We start from the raw sequence: 6,527 nt of genomic DNA, 5'->3' as shown, positions 1-6,527 counted from the left end.
TGAACATATAAACCATTCAGTAGTCTGAAAGGGCGATGAGGCTTCCTCCCACAAAAAAGGATCAAAACAAGAAAAAAATATAACTTTCAATAAGGACAAATTTATCAATGTGACACAAGATGTCACGTCACATTCACATTGTGATTACATTCACTCATTGCATAAGAAGATTTTTGAGTTTTTTTTTTTTTTTTTTTGTTTTAGGGATTTATGTCCAAGTGAGAGAAGCACACTTTGAATGAAGTCAAATGTGTACTTCAGTTGTTGAGGGTACTCCAAATTCAGGGTGTAAGTAAGTCCAAAAAGCAAGCACATGGCATGTGGAAAATATCACTCTTCTTCCTTCCAAAATGATTGTGGTACCTGAAGACTGAAGGTACACTGAGTCAAGCGAGATCTGTTCGTCCTCAGGAATGATGGTCAGAATTCCAATGGGGATGTGAAACATGCATGGTTCATCGCAGTCCTAACAACAATAGCAGAAATACAGCCACAGTTACATATTATGTCAGCTTGAATTTCTATGGTAGAAAACACAAGACAGCTATTAGAAAGTAAGCTATATTCTGATATTGGATGTTCAAGTAAATACTGCACATGCATAAATAATTAACAAATTGTTTAATTCATTCATGAAGATAGGTCATCAGTGCATCAAGTAGGAAGTACAGTAGCACTGATTCAGGCTGAGTGGAAGAAAAGTAACTTGACCTAAAGCTATCAACGTAACATAAGGAGCATTATTAAATAAAGTTGACATTCTGTGGTGTGGAATAAAAACTCAGTCATAAAGACGACTTACAAAGCATGTCTTGAAGAAGTCTGTGTCCTATCTCCAAGGATGACAGGAAGGCCACGGAGGACTGCTGTTCTCTTTGTTGTAACATCTGTACTCTGAAAAAATCACAAACACACATCACTCATGTGGTTAAGGACAACCAATTCATAGCTCTACATACACAATAGGGTTCCTTTTTTTGTTCCCCACATGACAAAAATATTTATTTGTATCTGAGAAACTTACCTGTGATGGACTTGTTGCAGATCATTCTGAAGTTTCTGGCCCACACTTCCCCCCCTTGGTCATGAAAATCTCAAAGAAGCGAGGAGTGTGTTTGTCAAGTTCTTTGAAGAATTTTGTATTCAAGTTTTTTGCTTGACAAGCGACAGAACTCTGCCAGAATCTGAAGAAGTATGACAAGTTATTATTATTGTTATTATTAACACCAAGCTAAACATTAAGTTAACTGAGCTAAACATTGAGGGTGTACTCAAACTGGCAACCAGGGCCGTTCCTAACCAGCTCTGTGCATGTGTGAAACCATGGGGGGCCATTGTCTGGCCCTGTCCTTTTCCAGTTGCTGTCCGAGCCTCACCAGTTCATCCACTGTAGTTACTCTGCCTCAGAGCTGGCTTGCCATATGGGGGCTGATGTTCTGGAAAATCAGCTTTAAGATGGCATCTTCCTGCATTTCAGGCTTCCACCTCTGACACAAAGAGCGGTACCTGAACGCAAAATCTCTTATGCTTTCACCTTCGCCTTGAACTCTTGTCCTCACTCTCTCTGCCAGTTCATCTTCATAATCTTCTGACAAAAAGGCAGCACGGAACTTGTTTTGAAAATATGACCATGTATGTGTGTTTAAATGTACCACATCCCACCAGTCTCTTGCTGTTCCTTGGAGAACATTTCTCAAAGTCGCCATCAACTCTTCATCCGTCAGCGGATTTAAAGCAAGAAAATCATTACATTTTTCCAAGTACAAAAGTGGATCTGATTCATCTTCCATCTTCCCAAATGACGGAAACTGCAATTTCACAGGACACTTTCCTGTTATCCGTGCCCTGGCCTCAGAAAACACAGGAGAACCCCTAGGAGACTGAAACACACCTGTGTTATCAGTCAGTACGGTGGATTGGAGGCGCTGGGGTTGAGCCTCCTCCAGCCGAACCTTTTTCGGTTCTGCTTGAACAGGGACTGTTGTAAGTGCAGATACATTCAGTGTTTCTTTCATTGACCCCAATTCTTGGGTCACGTAATCCATAGTTTGGGACAATTTCCCCATATCATCCTGCAAGTGAACAACTGATTGTGCGACTGGGGTCATGAACTCTTTGATGTCCTTTAACGTCTCTGTATGATGGTGTGTTAAGCGCCAGTTAAGGTTTGCTGCAAACTGATTCCTCAGAAATGTTGATTGTTTGTCCAGAGTTTCATGTAAGTATTGAAAGCGCTGTTCTACTGTTGCTGTGACATTTTTTAATAAAGTTGTAACTGTTTTTTCCAGCTCCTCTTTGTGTTGTTTTTGCGTTTTCATTAGAATTACAAACTTTTCCTCCAAAGTAGCTTTTATTGTTTTATCAGTGTCGACTGGTTCCTCCATTAATTCAGTTGAGCATACAGACGAACAGCCATCCTGTTTTCCAACCTCATCCTGAGATGCCACTGCCAGAGGAATGAGAGGTTGAGACAGATCTGGGTTCAATGAAACACATAAATCCATATCTAATAAGGAATATGTGGTCCTTTTCTCTGCAGTTGGCTGAGTTCGACTGCAGTCTTGCGTTGAGGAGGCCATTTCAACAGGTGTTGAGAAAAAAACATCCATTCCCAAAAAAGTGAACTTTATTTTATTTATTTATCTATTTCATAAATTCAGGGTTTTAGTGAACTGGGTCCCATTTTTGTAACGGGATGTCGTAAAGGAAAGGGTGCCAGTCAGCGTCAGGTCTGACAAATAAAAATAAATTCAACTCAAAACAAAATGACTATAACCCATACAAAGCAGAAAAAGTATAATGAACAATCAATACACATTTCCACAAAATACACCAGACATAAAGTTCAATTCAGTTTATGTATTTCACAGGTAGTAGTAGCGAGCGCCCTCATGTATGCAGTGGTGTGTTGGGGGGGCAGCCTCAAGAAGAAGGACCCTGGACGCCTGGACAAACTGGTGAGGAAGGCAGGTTCTGTTGTTGGCACAGAGCTGGACAGCCTTACATCTGTGGCAGAGAAACGGACTCTGAACAGGCTACTGTCCATCATAGACAATCCACACCATCCACTGCACAGCGCCATCTCCAGGCAGAGGAGCAGCTTCAGTGACAGACTGCTGTCATTGTCCTGCTCCACTGAGAGACTGAGGAAATCGTTTCCTCCCCCACGCCATGAGGCTCTTTAACAACTCTAGGGGGGTGGGGGGCGATAAAATCAACCATAGAACACTGGACTTAATGCTAATCACACCATGCACCCTCTGTCACACACGCACTTTATCACACACACACACACATCTACAAGTTGGACTCTAGGTATGTACAAACTGACCATTACGCAACTGTATCTTGCAAACTGTCATCTGCACAACTGCACTTGAACTGGACTGGCAGACACTATACTGTATTTTGTTTTTATACCATTATATTTTACCTTAGTACTTTTTTTTGTACTGTTTTACATTTTTACATTGTACTTTCCCTGCATGCCCCTGTGTTCCCATACCTGTAAGCTGCTGGAACTGTGAATTTCTCTTGGAGATGAATAAAGTATCTATCTATCTATCTATCTATCTATCTATCTAGTTTACATGATCAGTCCATTCCATGAAATCCAGTTCGTATTTTACGCCACCATCGGTTTCGTGAATCCGTTCCCTTATTGCTCACACTCGAATGAAAAGGAAACTCTACTCCGGGTTTTACCACGGATCCCACCTTATAAACAACCCGGAAGACACAATAAGAAACAAAAAGACAAGAAAACTCTTCACTAACTAAAGTTTCAGTCACTGTACCTCCCGTCAGTAGAGTCTGGGTTCAGATGGGGAATGCCACGGTAGTCACGGCTCGGTACTCTGCGGAATTATAAAATCATAAGTTCGTCGCAGGGCAACAGAGAACGCTGGCATGCTACCGGTGCTAACATTGTTGGCTCTTACCAAGGCGACGATCGAAGGATAACTAGCAGTTCAGCAGCAGGTAAGAGATCCACGCTGTTGCTGGCATGTCTGTCTCTCAGCAGTTATCCAACGTAGATTCTTGTGGGTGTTTTTAATAGCGCTCCACGGGTTGGCAGTGTGTGATCATTGGATGAACGGTGACAAGTGGGCGTGAACGGCTGGACCCGTGAAATGGAAAATAACCTCAAACAGCTGGAACGCTACAAGGTGTGAACTGCACCACAGGGGGAGTAACGGCCCGATGGTCCTGCTAGAAGAGGTGGTCCAAACAGCGTGTCAGACTGGCACGGTTGGCCGCGCATGCGCACGCACAACTCGCCTCGCGCGCAAAATGTGATGACGTTGGTACTGCGCGACGCTATACGGCACATAAACATCCGCATTCCGCAATGATAGCGGTGTCAGAAGTGCTCGTTAGCCAATGAAAAGTTGAGAGTTGCCGTTACCTGATATATATGAACAACACCACAGAGAACTCATGGAGGAAGAGGACAACATGACCGTCAGGACTTCTCTTTGTTCAGCCGACAGCGGGACAGTAACGGAGTGTAGCAGCTCATCATCAGGTCCGGGTATTTCCGAGGGTATAAATATACATATAAACACATATTACTGGTATATTTACCCATATAAACCAGAAAATATGGAAATGGGACATTTTACTGCTGCAAATGTGTAACATATTACTGGTATTTTGTGGACAGGACACATGTGGTTGGCTATTATATAACCCAGAAAAAAATGGAAATTGGACATTGTACTGCTGCTAATGTATAAATATTATAAATATATATATATATATATATATATATATATATATATATATATATATATATATATATATATATATGGTGTTTCAGTGTTCTGGGACACATACTCACAAACTCTGTAGAATGAAAACAAACACAGTGTCTTGGGGAGCAAAGTGTAGTGTAATAATTTATTCATCTAAATGTAACCAAAAACAGAACATCACAAATACAAGCCCAAATAACTGAAATGTCTGAAAGAAAGGGTAATAATTTTCCAAACAAAAATCAATAAGCCAGAAATAAAGTGCAACCTTTTGCAAAATGTAACATGAACCTTAAAAACAAAACATTTAAACATTGGAAGTACAAGGATTGGAATATTATGACAGCAGAACCTGGAACAAGACTGCAAATTGTTGCAACTATTTATTTATTTTAAATCTTATTTTAGTTCTCTTCTTAGGTCATGTCTTGTTAGTGCACATGTGGCAATACCAGTTTTCAGTGTGTGGAGTTCCTGTTAGTCCTGCACAACTATAATGAATTGCTCAGAAATCTACATGTGTCCTGTTCTCAAAATACCAGTAATATGTTACACATTTGCAGCCGTAAAATGTCCCATTTCTATATTTTTTGGTTTATATGGGTTAATATACCAGTAATGTGTTTATATGCATGTTTATACCCTCAAAATTACCATGGAATTCTGGGTTTTACTTGGACCCCTCATCATCACGTCTCTGCAGAAGAAGACCCTCTGCTGCACCTCAGCACTTTAACAACTCACTCATTTCATAATTTAAATGCACTATTTCTACCTTTGTTTTTCTGTTTGTATGTTGTTTGCTTTGTATTTAATAAAATGGTTTCTCCAACAGTTCAATCTACACATTTATACTGTATATAATGTACATGCAGGATGATGTGTAACAATAATCAGTAAAATTAGCTGTAAACACATTTGTAGAACTAAATATAAGGTTATGCTGTGAACAGAAAGAAAGGAAGACGAGCCAGATAATTCTAAACTTTAGAATATAATACAATCATAACTTTTAATCATAAATATGACTCTTCTCAAAACAACAACCTTTGATATCTTTGTCACACAATATCTAAGCTTCCAATGAATAATTTACAAATAATAAAAAAAGTTCACTGATGGTGACATTGAGATCTCAATGTCACCATCAGTGAACTTTTTTTTTATTTGTAAATTATTCACTGGAAGCTTCTCTGGTGGCGTGTGCAGTGGTTATTATTATTATTATTATTATTGTATGAATCCAACATTACTGCAGCTCTGCACATCATTGTTGTCCTGTTAAAGTATTTTTATACAAAGACTTAAAAACAATCTGAAATTAGTGCTGACTCAAGTAAATCACCTTTATTATGCATTATAACAATCTGTTCCTTAAGTCTCTAAATTATTGAAACAATTAAAAACATCTAAATAATCATTTAATATACATTTCAATAAATAAGTGCATCCCATGATGACTCCGAGCCTTATTCTGTCTGTTGTCTGTAGAAGTGATGGGTCTAGACCAGATGATGGAAACTAGGATCAGCTCATGGTTTTAATGTCCAGGGAGGGGCGTGTCCACTCTGCATGGACTTAAAGAAGAAGAAATAAAAGAAGAGTTAGATAATGTCATGTCCCGGCTCCACGCACCCGGCCGCCGCCTTCCCTGCCGCCAGTCCCGGCTCCACGCACCCGGCCGCCGCCTGCCCTGCCGCCAGTGCCGGCTCCCCACACCAGGCCGCCAACGTCGCCGCCAGTGCCGGCTCCCCGCACCAGGCCGCCAAC

At 40.4% G+C, this 6,527-nt stretch overlaps 1 long non-coding RNA gene across 1 annotated transcript; it reads right to left on the bottom strand.

Annotated features, from left to right (window-relative positions):
* LOC114458369 (uncharacterized) lies at positions 1 to 4,059 on the bottom strand. Its single transcript, XR_003673027.1, has 5 exons — positions 3,942 to 4,059; positions 3,798 to 3,857; positions 1,025 to 1,184; positions 803 to 894; positions 1 to 466 (listed from the first exon to the last, which is right to left on the bottom strand). It is a non-coding gene; the product is annotated as an uncharacterized LOC114458369 (long non-coding RNA).
* Between the last annotated feature and the right edge of the window lie 2,468 nt (positions 4,060 to 6,527).

Source organism: Gouania willdenowi, unplaced genomic scaffold (genome assembly GCF_900634775.1).
Source record: "Gouania willdenowi unplaced genomic scaffold, fGouWil2.1 scaffold_10_arrow_ctg1, whole genome shotgun sequence".
NCBI classification, from domain to species: Eukaryota; Metazoa; Chordata; class Actinopteri; order Blenniiformes; family Gobiesocidae; genus Gouania; species Gouania willdenowi.
This window is presented reverse-complemented; position numbering and strand designations above follow the sequence as displayed.